At 43.1% G+C, this 13,042-nt stretch overlaps 1 non-coding gene across 1 annotated transcript; it reads left to right on the plus strand.

Annotated features, from left to right (window-relative positions):
* Nucleotides 1–12,365: 12,365 nt before the first annotated feature.
* On the plus strand, nucleotides 12,366–12,438 carry TRNAT-CGU (transfer RNA threonine (anticodon CGU)). Its single transcript has one exon. It is a non-coding gene; the product is annotated as a tRNA-Thr (tRNA).
* Nucleotides 12,439–13,042: the final 604 nt, after the last annotated feature.

A 13,042-nucleotide genomic window follows, 5' to 3' on the forward strand; every position in this document is an offset into this window, starting at 1 on the left:
CTTGCTGTCGCTGCTCACAAGGCTAGAACAATGGCGAAGTGATTGAGTCATCCACTTGTGGAGAATTTTTTCGCACAAGCTGTACAGTGTCAAGGCCTCTGCAAACAGTTGCAGAAACCACAACCGCTTGCCTAGCAAGCATGGTGCATGATTGAGTTTCCATAAATCTTTCTCCATGTTTCTTTTTCTTTTTTCGTTCTTTTCACCGTACCCAGCTTGTTTTGTTTTGATTTTTTGTTCATGTAAAAGCTGTCATTGCTATCTCTTCTGCCCTCTTTTTTTCTGTGGCAGTCACAGCCATTCAGTGTAGATCCCTATAACTTGCGAGAGCTGTCATAGACAATTTAATCAGAGGACATTGAATCTCGAGCATATCAAAATTTCTTTCTTTGCAGGGAAGCATCTAACATCGCGTGATGAAATTTCACTTTGGTATCAAACAACAGATCATACATATAAGTTCTTTCCGAAGACTACATTTTGTACAAACAAAGTTCACACACTTGCCAACTAGGCATCGCCAATTGCCAATTAGGCGTCGCCTTCACGGGCATATATTTGCACATTATTGAACGGACAGACTCCCCGGGCTGTTCAGTGTGTGGCGCTGTAGAGACTATAGAACATGTGCTCGTGGTGTGCCCTGAGTATGCGCGACATTGGCAGATACATTGAGACATTTACACAATGGACCACTGTCGGAGGACCTCTTGCTAGGCGCGTGGCCACAGAGTTGGCAGACGACAGAGACAATGCGTGCACTTTCACGTTTCCTATGTGTCACGGGCCTGGACTCACGCCTGTGATACCGGTTGTGTAATGTGTCATTCACCTCGTTCCTCCCATTATCATCCCCCATTGTGACCCTTTTTCTTTCCCTCTTCCCCTTCCCTTACTTAGAGTAGCAGGCCAGATGCTCCATTATCCGGCCGACCTCTCTACATTTTCCAATCATTAAAATACTTCTTCTTCTTCTTGCCAACTTCCAAAATGCACACATGTCTCAAAGAACTTCACAGCTTTATAGGTCTCGTTTCATACTTTTACAACTTTATTCGGCATATCATGTCCATTGTTGATGGACATGAAATGGAATGAATTGCTGACCTGGAAGCTTTTTGGCAACACTGAAGTTACGACTTAGTACTTAGTATGAAACAATGCTCTAAAGTCATTGTCCCGTCCACTTGCCTCATTACACTACTATGTCATTTTGATCTAACTTCTCTATCACAAGTACAATGTTCACCCAGTACAAATTTAGCCATGACGAGGATATAACCGCACATGCAAGCCATGCAAGGTTCAAAGCTGAGTCACATGATCAAAAGAGCTGCTACCACCTTCAGCTTTTTCAACTCTTCTTACTTTGTTTAAAGGCCTCACCAAATGGTGTAGTTGCTCACACGTCAGCAAATGTTGGCCCTCAGGTAACCGGAATTGTTGATGTCAGAAGGCTTAAATGAACGCGTACTAGCTTGAAAGTGCTACAATGATGTTGTCCAGACCTCTTGCATCTCCACAGTGGCCAATTTTCCGGGAAGTCATAGTAGTGCTCAGAAGAATGGCAAGGTCAGAATGGCATTTATGAAAGCTCCATCCAAATGCTGCATGACATATTCCGACAGGTGGGCCTGGCACTATTGGTCAAATTTTGAAGCTGAGCTAGTTCTGAGCTAGTTTGATGTCAACTTTTGGTTCTATTTTTAGTCATTACTGTTTCTTGATTATTTTAATAGTGGCATAGGTGTTTCCTAGGAATAGGAAAATCAGTTGACTTTACAGGGGGTTTCAAGGAAGACCTTAAGTAAATTTAAAGAATAGGCTTTCGGTGGCAAAAATGTTGTCCTTGCGCGAATTGATTAGGGGCCGTCGTAGGCGCTATCAAATGGGTTGCAAGTGCCATTTAGGGGAATAATAACCTCGAATTCGTTAATTAGCTTTTTATTATCTTAGTTAGGTGTTCGGTTGTAGTGAGGAAATTTTCGTGGATCATGAGTCATCGGGTATCAATTGTTAGATTTGCGAATTTGGAATTGCGCGCAGAGCTACAGCGCTCAGAACCGCACCTCTCCATACGCGCACAACAGGCTCCGTGCGGCAGCTGAGCGCCGCAAAGCCACGCCCACGCGGTGATGTCACTCGAAGCGTTGCGCGTCCCACACATCCGGCTCTTTTTTTACTGCCCGAACGGAAAGTGGTGCTTTCTGGCCGCGATTTGCGTGCTGCGGCCATGACGCATGGGCAAGAAAAAAATAAAGGAAACTGATAAATTTGTAACCTTGAAATCTGTGGTAGCAGATGCTGTAGAAGCGCATTAGCATCGGTTCTTTTATCCTTTCCGCCACTCAACATGGCTGCAGTGGTCTGTGGGCATTTATCGACGACTTAGAGAGTCGACATGGTTTTGCATACGTGAACGCGAATGGAAACCTAACATTAGCTGCACGTCTGCATGCTACGCGACATCGTGGTCGTCGCATACCATAACTTCCTACGTTCAAAACGTGTTCATCCAATTTCGCACCACCGGAGTGGTACATTGTCAATGAAGACGTTACCATATCCTGAGCAAAGATTTCGAGACCGGCATCTTAGCCTACGTCAACTGGAAGCCACAGGCAAGCATAAGAGAAGTCGCTGATACATGTCAAGCCAATGTCACTTCAGTTTGGAGAGTGTTGACGAAATATCAGTCTATCCGTATCACATATCTCTACATCAGGCACTCACGGGCAGCGACTTCCAGCGGACGCCAGACTTCTGCAACTGGTGCCTCATCCAGTGTCACCAAGAGGAAAATTTTCTAAATAATCTGCTTTGGACTGACGAGGCGCACTTCTAAAGAGATGCAGGAGTGAACTTACACAACGCGCACTAATGGTCAGTAATAAACTCGCGCTGGCTGCGAGAGATCAAGCAGCAATGGCAATGGTCTGTAAAAGTGTGGTGTGGAATTTTTCGCGCCTGTATTGATGGGCCATATTTTCTTGAAGGAAACATGAGAGGCAAGCACGACACAGACTGCATTTTAAAGGACGTAGTTGCGGACTTCGCATCGGAACTTCCACTTAGCGTTGCGCGTTCGATGTGCTACCAACACGATGGAGCGCCCCCACACTCGTCTTCTTGTGCAGTGCGTTTTCTTGATTTGAGCTTTTCGTTCGCACTGGATCGGGCGTGGTGGGCCCGTTCCATGACCACTGAGGTCGACAGATTTGACACCATTGGATTTTTTTCTTTGGGGCATGTAAAAATTGAAGTGCACAAAACAGCTCCTAGAAGACTCCAGAATCTCAAGGACAAAATCACTACAGCACTAGCCAACGTCGCGGAGGACATGATTGTGCCTTCTCTACATTCTGTGAAAGATCGCGCGCAGTTACGTATTGGTATGCAAGGCCAACATTTTGAGCATTTGCTGTGAGCTACTAAGCGTTCCTCCAGAAATAAAATAAAAAGTTTCATGACTGTGACCACACTGTATGTTTGGCTGCGTTTTGCGGAATCGGTACCTGAATTCCGAACTGCAATAGCAAGGAAATCTTTTCGAAAGCAACCGCGGTGGCATCACAAAGCAAACCGCTTCACATTTGCAAATCACAATTGCGCGTGCCAGGAGGTTCCAGAGGATGATGAACACGGCACCGGTTTCCGCTGCTCGGGCAGTAGAAAAAGAGCGGGATTTGTGTGAGGTGCACCGCTCCCAGTGAAATCAGGGCGTGGGCGTGGCTTTGCGGCGTTCAGCTGCCGCACGGAGCCCGTTGCGCGCGTCTGCAGATCTGAGGTTCTGAGCGCTGTAGCTCTGCGCGCAATCACAATTTTGCGAATCTAACAGTGGATACCGGCTGGACTGCTAATTTACTAAAATTTGCTCATTACAATCAAACAGCTTACCGCGATGTTGCCAGTGGATATTGGCCTAGATATTGGCCAGTGAATTAAACTGGTGTTGGCATGTCTCAACAGCGACGGCCACTTGGGACATTAATGCCATGATGTCACCTAAGGACAATTTTTACAAGTTTTCTTTGGCCAAATTGGGAGCGCATTCATGTCCTAGCAACAGTAGAGCACTCTACTTCACAGAGGACACAGATTCTGAGCAATCACAAACCTGTGTGCAAGATCTCTGCATGTTAGTACGATACATTACTCCTCAGAGCACATATGGAGCAATACTTCAATGTCACTGCTGATGTCCTAACGACAAAAACTAAGGAATATGACTGTAGAAATTCTTAGGGCGAGAACAAAAATTTTAGGTCTGAAAGCCTGTCATTTAAAATTACTTAAATTTTTCCTTGAAACACCCTGTATATCTGCTTTGCACTGAGAAAAACACTTCTGTGCTCTTTCTCCAGCTGGCCGACCTGACACCTTGTGAATCAGACACTTATAATTGAAAGGCAGCGTTTTTTGAACATGTTGCAGAAACTTAAGTGATCTATTCAATTAAAATTTGCTGAAACTCACTGTTGCTGGTGTTCCGTGATTTGTGTCAACCGGAGACACTTCACAGGTACTCCTGTTGTTTACTTGTACTTGCATGTGCAATAGCATTAGACTAGGTAGTTATATTGCTTCCCACAATCCACCTGGACATCACCTCACAAAACTTCAGTTGAGTATTTAGCTCTCCATGTGACTGCACAAGTGCAACGGTACATACCAATCAGATAGTGCTTCTTGATTAGGATGACAGTACAGTATAAGAGGAACATCTGTGGTAAACATACTGGGCATACATATTCAGAATGTTAGCGTTTATGCTGATGGACACGTCAAGGTTTTCATGAGTATTGTAAGCTTTCTGGATCTTCCTTTATTCGGAGCTTGAACAGTTGGACGTCCTTAATCGCCCTTATTTAGGTTGCCGAATGAGATGTTGCAAATTTGTTGAATATTAACCCTTTACTGCACAAATTTTTGTTTCCTCAAAATATTATTCATGGAGTTGTAGGGAAGTATAACAGTAGCTGTACTCCTATGGAAAGTTACTTTAGCGAATTTCTGTGGTTTGAATTTGCAGAAATAGGGTATGTTGCATATTTGCAACAATGTGCAAATAAAGAAGAAGTTGAAAGTGAAAGATAGACTTAGTGTGACTCATACTCACTTGCTTATTTGCATGTGACAATCATTGGCGCACCTATGATATACTGTGGTACAAAAGAAGCACGTGGTACATGCTTGTGCAGCACAGGTGCTTCCCACACTTCCTGCAGTACGTCATGCAGATTCCCGTGCAGTCAGGAAACAATGTAGTGTTTTCGGGTTGTTGTCAAAATGTAGAACATCGAAGCACAGGCGTAAGGCAGTGCCCGTGGCGACGTGATACGGCAACGTGCGGGTGCACAGATTTCCTTTGAAAAGAAAAAAAAGGAAATTCGACCAGACGACATCTTGCCCACATATTGAATCAAAACGGACTTACACTCGTGGCTGTCGCGACTAATTGAAAGGCCACTGTCTTCACTATCAGAGGGAATTGCTCGGTCATAGCGGCGTTTGGGAGCCATTTCACTTTGCCGAAGAAAATAAACCATGTACACGTTGTTGCATTTTTGCAACATATGAACGTTCCGTCGCCAGGAACAAACTATTCCGAAGTGACAATCTGCAGGGTCATGAGGATGTGGAGCTTAGCATAGGAATTTTTTTTTCGCGCTTTGTCTTATGGAGAAATACATATACAATTGGCAAAACTTACCTACATCACTGCTCCGGGGCGCGCGCAGCCTCCGCCACGTTTGTTTTGGTAGAAGATGAGAAGGATTAGCACAGATTGCAGCACAAGGCGGCGCGTTTGACAGACCAATGTTGCGTAAATGCAACAACGTGTACAGGCAGCTCCAAACAGACTTCATTTTGGTTTTTAACGCCGCTCATCAGAATGTTGCGTAAATACAACAAGGTGCAGTAAAGGGTTAACATAGTCCCTTTTCTCTGGATATTTACAGCTGCTTTCTGTAAGAAATGGTGATGAATCTAAATAATATGTATGAAGTAGCACTGATTTCTTACACTTCATGCGAATACGCATTTATGAGTATTAAGTGTGATTCCACAGCACCATGCTATATTTTATGCAAGCTACTCCACAGTTTAGTTTCAAACGTGTTTATGTGCTTTTATTTAATGTTAACTTAACCCCCCTCCCTCCTTCGTCTTTTTTCCCAGAAATCTATTACAGGTATAGGCTGTGTATTTCAATGTTCCGCATTGAGGCCGAGATCGTAAAGCGATGCGTCTTTATTTGTTGCACGCCGATTCGCCAGATGGAACTAAGCAACTACTTGCTGATATCATGCGCCTAGGTCATATATACCTGATTGTGTACGCTAATTACTAATTATGTACTTATGTGCTACTTGCTTATGTACATCTATATTTTATTTCATTATGTACTATGTAGCCATAGTGCAATAAAGACATATAAAACAATTTCGCATGTTGCCCAGTGGTCTTCTGTAACTCATCGCTTCTCGGCAGCTAGGCAGGGTAGCTCGGCTGCGTTGAGCATTTTAGATTGTCTGCATGGTTCCTTATTCTGCAGAGCACAATCTGCAGTGAACGCTTCACCAACAATGGGAGCCTTTGCAGTGACAGCGTGTTGAAATACTCACTGCAAAGTAATGCGAAAAATGATTTCTGTTTCGATTTTCTGCTCGAAGCACCACCTCTTTCCTGCAGAAAAGGCGTAATGCGGCTTCCTGTTTGAACTTCAAAGTTGAATAATGCAAGTAGCTGAGGTTGCACAATGCAATACTTATCAATGTATATGTGTCTACACCACAAGTCTTTTGGGAACCTCTAGAAAGTCGTGCGTACATATTTGTGCGAATCTTTGTATAAGCGTCATACCCGAAAGTATGCTAGCCATTACTGTCACCTGCGGCAACTTGTCGCGACCTTCATGACAAGGCCAATATGTATTGATAATTTTAATTAACGACATGCTTTATTGGCATGCGGTTGCATATGACCAACATTGTCCTTCCTTCACGGCATGACGAAAAGTAAAATTCAAATCAGAGTTATTGCTTCTGTTCTCGTTTAATTTTCGTTAACATCGTTCGTCATTTACTAAGCCTATTAGCTTTGTCTATTTCACGCATAAGAAATTATCCCAGCATAACGCATACCGCACCATCGGAAAAGCTTTCATGTGCATGTGCTTTTTACACTGCCTGCTGAAAGTCCACATGTACGACTCCGATAACAGCACCAAGTGTGTTTATTTGAATAAGGGGGAGTAACAAATCAGTATTGCTACGAAATTTCATTGGAAACAAAGAAGAGGTACGTGCAAAATGTTCTTCAGCAATAAATTCGTGCACTTGTTCATGGACTTGATAGCATCGATAGTTTCTTGTAGTATAAAATTCTTACCCCTATTCGCTGGACAGTACAAGCTTCATGCAGAAGCGCAGTTAGATGCCCAGTTATTTTATGGCACAGTCACGCCACAGGTATGAATGGGTTGTCGGTTATAGTCGGCAAAAGATTCTGGTCGTCAGACTAAAATAGCAGTTGCGGCTATTCACCTCTTGTAAAATCAATGGTAACACCGCTACAGAAAGCTGGTCCTGACATATTAGGTGACAGCAGGCTGGTCTAAGGTAAACAATGTCTGAAGTGCCAGAGTTGGTGCTAGTGCCTCTTAGTTTGTTGGTACGCTAGTGGCCAGAACATCTTATACGCTTCTAGATGGTGTTAGTAAGATCTATGTAATGATAGTCTCAACCAGTAGCTGTGCAATGATAGTACATGCAGACAAAAACAATATATACTGCAGCAGTACTCAGACTTGTTGATTTGTACAGCTTTATGACTGTTTAAGAACCCCCACTTCCCTATTCCCTAGAATTTGTAGAAGGGTGCGCATACGTGAGCACAACTCATGGTCACTAACGATCACTCAATGGCTGGTGTCTATGCGCTGTCATTTCTCCTGTAGTATTATTGCTGACGTCACATAAGAGCGGAAAAGTCACAGGCAAGACCAAGCAATTGATTATGTGAGAGCCCTTTTTCTCAGACCTAAATACCAAAAATCTCTTTCAGTACATTTTTCTTTTTACATTTATCTCCTCTATAAACCGCGATGCATTATTTTTTTTTAATTTCACATAGAGTAAACCATAAGGTGGGAGAAATAAATGGTTATTTTACTAGGATTGCCCGAAAAATCCGGTTGATGTGCCAGAAGAGATGCAAAATAGCAAAAAAGAATAGTTTCTAAGCGTGTAAACTAGTTACAAAGACGTGAATCTGTGAACAGTCTGCTACATGTAATATCCTTCTAACCTTGCGAAATACAACATTAAAGAAAGCTTGCAGAATTTGCTTTTCAATACAGGTTTTATAGGGGAAGATCTATGATTCATGAATCCAATTTTAAATCATTGAGGCTAGATATCGTGCTTATGTCTTAACTCTGGGTTGCCTTGCACTGGTATATGCTTCGAAGGCTGGACAAAACTAGCGAGTGGCAGGCTGTTGTACAGTACTGTTCTGGACAGCTGAATGCTCCACGGAGTGCAAACTTGCATTGCTTCACAGATCGCAACTACACTATTGTTCTTTAACATCAATTGATATGGTATAAGGCGCCGGGACATGCAGCGCAAGAGTGCTCTGTTGTTTTGGAGTTTTCAACAGCAATGCTTAAATTTTATGGCCACGTTCAAAATTTAAGGTTATGTCAGTTGATACCCGTAGTTCTCCCTTACAATTGTATTGTGAATCGCAAGAGACGAGTAGGGGGCAGAGTGGCACGAAGTATAAGGCATCTTCTTTAGCCTAACATAAGTATCCTAACTTGTATGACATTTAGTAAAGCAATGAAGGGGGCTAGTTGGTGAACGTTCATGGTTATAGTGCGCTTAGTTTTACAGTGACGATATTAAGTGAAGGACAGTACGTGGGCGTACGTAGCGCAAACTACCAACTGTTTAATATAGTTAAAGGACGTGCTTATATACAAGGAGATATGGGGCGGGGAGGAGATATCAAAAGATATGAAAAGGTGACGACATGTGATCATAGTTTGGGCAACGCATACATCGTTCACTTGCACCAGTTCACCTTGGCAAACTCGACCTCAGCTTCGATAAGGGCGATGGACGGAGTGCTTACTCACATCTCTTTTTCTTTAGCCGTCGCAAGCGCCTCCCATATTTCTCGCTCCCTTTTTGTTTTTGATGTGCCAATGACGGTGGTGCTTTGTAGTAACGGAGAGCACGTGAATTGTTTGCAATGTGCAGCCAAGTTTCTAGGTGCTGTCAGAAGCTGGCACGTGTATTTGTGCTCCCATAACCTATCACTTAGACAACGTCCAGTTTGCCCAATGTATACGTTCCCGCAATCTAGTGGGATTTTGGTAAACCACTGAAGTAGCGCATTCCATGTGCTTTTTTACGTGCGTAGTCCGACAGACCGTAGCCCTAGGATTGCACTCTTTGGATCCAGCGTTAACTCGCACATGCCTTTTACTTTTTGTGGAGCAGAGAACAGTACTCGAACATCATTCCGTTGGGCTGTCTTCTTTATCCTATGTGACAAGCCATTGACGTAAGGCAACACCACGCGTTTTTCCAACGTATGCGTTGCCCGAACTATGACCACATGTCGGCACCTTGTCATATCTTTTTATATCTCCACCCCGCCGCGCCTTATCTCCTTGTATATAAGCGCGTTCTTTAACAGTATTAAACAATTGGTAGTTTGCGCTACGTACCTCCACGTCCTGTCCTTTACCTAATATCGTCACTGTAAAACTAAGCGCAATATAACCATGATTGTATGACATATTGTCATTCCCATAAAAGCAGACTTGTACATAGGAAATTACATGTGCCAAATATTGTTATCTATTAAGCATTTTGGTAATGTAACTAAGCGATTACTTTTTTTACTCTGCAACACTCACTGTAATTCAATTTCTTTTTTTTTCAGCAACCTTTTACACGTAACTTATTACTTTACTAACAAGACAAGCTGTAGCAGTTGACGCAGTTTGGGGACCTGTACTTGGCTGGCACTGAAGTAGAACATCCGAGATCATGCCACATAGCAACTAGTTAAGACAGGGAAACCGTGGAGCGCAATATTTGTTTCTTTATATTATCGGCCCAGGAGATATTGGCCAGTGAATTACACTGGTGTTTGTATGTCTCCACAGTGACGGCCACTTGGGACGTTATTGCCATGATGTCACCTATGGACAATTTGTGCAAGTTTTCATTGGCCAAATCGGCAGTGTATTCATGTCCTAGCAACAGTAAAGCACTGTACTCCACAGAGAACCCAGATGCTGAGTAATGACAATCCTGCGTGCAAGATATTTGTATGTTAGTACGCCACTCTACCCCCCAGAGCACACATAGAGCAAGTTTTCAATGTCACTGCTGATGTCTTAGCGACAAAAACGTGGGAATATTACTGCGGAAAACTTTTAAAAAGTGATTGTTAGTAAAGATAAGCAATGTATGAAGGTCTGCAGAGGACACATTAAGTGCACCAGGCCACCTTGTTCTAAATACGGTATCTGAGCAATGTTATTACAGTTCAGAGGATAGTAGCCTTCAAATAATTGATTACTTTTGAGTAATTCCTCAGTTACTTAGCCTATGGCTTATAGGGGTTCTGAAATACTTCTCAAAGGAACCCTGTTAACGCTTTTAGAACAAAATAAGAAAATATTGTCTATCTGGAAATAAGGCTCCTGAAAAAATGTTCGCCAAATATTATTGCACCACATGCAGAAGGGAAGTTACAATTTCGTGTCAAGAATCGCAAAATTTCGCTTGTGCTTTCTTTCGTAATGTCGTGGTGCATTATCATCGCAAGCAGTTGCACCCTCAAAAGCTATTGGCTGATTTCATAATCGTTAAAACATTCTCAGTAACACAATTACTGCTGATATGTGTTAAATATACAAATAGTACATGTGTCCGCAATTTCAGAAGGACAGGAAGAGCCAGTCCATCTTTGTAGAACTAATCTACACGAAACAATTTCATCTTGTGTATCTGCTGCATGTGGCATCCGAGAGGAAAAGTGTAGCATAGATACCGCGGCTGCCATGAGCTATGTCGCCGCCATGACGTTCAACGTCTGGACGGGGCACTGCCCTCTTGCACAAACTGGTTGTCTCCTCACTGTAGCTTCCAACATGCTAGTGTAAATGCAAGAATAGAGCAAGGCGCTGATCAATCCATCTCTAACTTCACTTGTATTTGAATGATGTGAAAAACTTTAACGGCAGGAGATTCATGAGGTGAAAATGTATTATTGGTGTCATTCTACGATTAGTGGGAAAAATGTTTCAGGGGCTCTTTGAATAAGGTAAGATACCTGATTTGTAGATAATGCTGTTGTCAACATCATCATTATTATCGCCCTATAATAAGTACAGCGTGTGTGACACCCTGCCATTGTCTTGTGTCCGCAGGCCTAGCATTCTGAGTTTTTGTAACTCACCAATTGGTTTTCTAGTATTTGGCTTTCACTAGTATATATTCCGATCTTTCCGGTGCACATTTCATACCTGCCTCTCGTGAAAAGCATTCTTCACAAGAGCCTACTGCAGTGCGTCCCATTTTCCCCGTAGGGGCCTCTGGCTGCCCATAGCGTGATATCGTCTGCGTGTATGGCAAGCCCCAGGTCTTAGTCCTCTCCGAGTGCTAGTGCCAATTTCTGCATTCCTATATTGAAATAAAGTAAGGATATAAAGTAAGGGACAAAGCCAGCGCCATGTACGTGCACGTTGCTCCCTAGCTGCAGTGGCTTCATATCGACCCATCTGACGTGCAAAAACTTCTGTGTGCCTGAAGACAGGTGCATATAAAGCCCGCAGTCCAATAAAACTGCTCTTTCCATATCCACATACAACATCATTGCGGCCACTAGACGGGTGATATAATGAGCTGGGATGCCATCACGCATCCCATACATAAAGTGTGCCATGTTTTCAAATAGCGTGAGACTCGAAATTGATCTACCCGTCATTTCCTTGTTTGGATACGCTGCGACAGATGCATTCTGCCAGATATTCCAAATTCAGAAGACTAAAAGACCAGATGAAAGCATATAAAACAACAAAATAACAAGATTATTTGAGAAAGGTTGTTCTAATAAAGAAGCACCTGCACTGACAGACGCTGAAAGCTGAAGTAAACATTAGACTTCAAGTGAATTGAAGTGAGACCAGCTGCCTTTACTCAAAAAGATCATGTATTCGTGACGCCTGTGACAGAAACGATGTGGAACATCCACCGCCAAGGTATGTGAGTGGTGGCTCTGGTTAGTTCTAATAGTAAAACATAAATACCTTGGAAAGTGCATGGGAAAACGGCGCCACGGTAGCTCAGTTGGTAAGAGCATCGCACACGTAATGCGAAGGCGTGGATTCGTATCCCACCTGCGGCTAGTTGTTTTTTCACCCATTTTCATTTCCTATTATTTATAAAGTCTTTAGTTAAGTTAGTAAGTACAAGCAATTTTCGCTATGTTGTCCTTCGTATCGTTCTTTGTTGTGTTCTTATGATAGCGTTAATAAAAATCAGGCCCCTCGGTTAACCCGCTTCTTCTCGTTGTAAAGTGTTTGATATTTGTGGGAATCCCCACTTATGTGTCAGACATTAGGGAGTGAATTCACGATGCCGATTTTTGTAAGTACAGCTTCCCATTGGTCGTGCACGTATTCCAACAATACTTATTGTTCGTCGCTACGGTTTACTGCAATCTGATTTTACGAATATTTCTAGCGTAGGTACAGTTTTGTGCATACCGGCCGCGGTGTCCACTACGATCCTTGCGATGACTAGGAAGCTACGCCTGCTTTTTGCCCAAATATTACGTTGTTGCTCGCGTCTTTTATCATTACCGCGTTACACGGGCAGCGTCCATGGTATGTAGACAACCCGTGTGCGCACAGTGAACGTTGCAGTTCGGTCATTTGCAGTGTGCTCTGGGTAGCTTCTGTAAGCAAGATGGTCAAGTTTTTCTGCACGCTCGCCAAGTTGTTTGGTGA

The sequence above is a fragment of the Dermacentor variabilis genome, chromosome 7, assembly GCF_050947875.1.
Source record: "Dermacentor variabilis isolate Ectoservices chromosome 7, ASM5094787v1, whole genome shotgun sequence".
In the NCBI taxonomy this organism is placed as follows: domain Eukaryota; kingdom Metazoa; phylum Arthropoda; class Arachnida; order Ixodida; family Ixodidae; genus Dermacentor; species Dermacentor variabilis.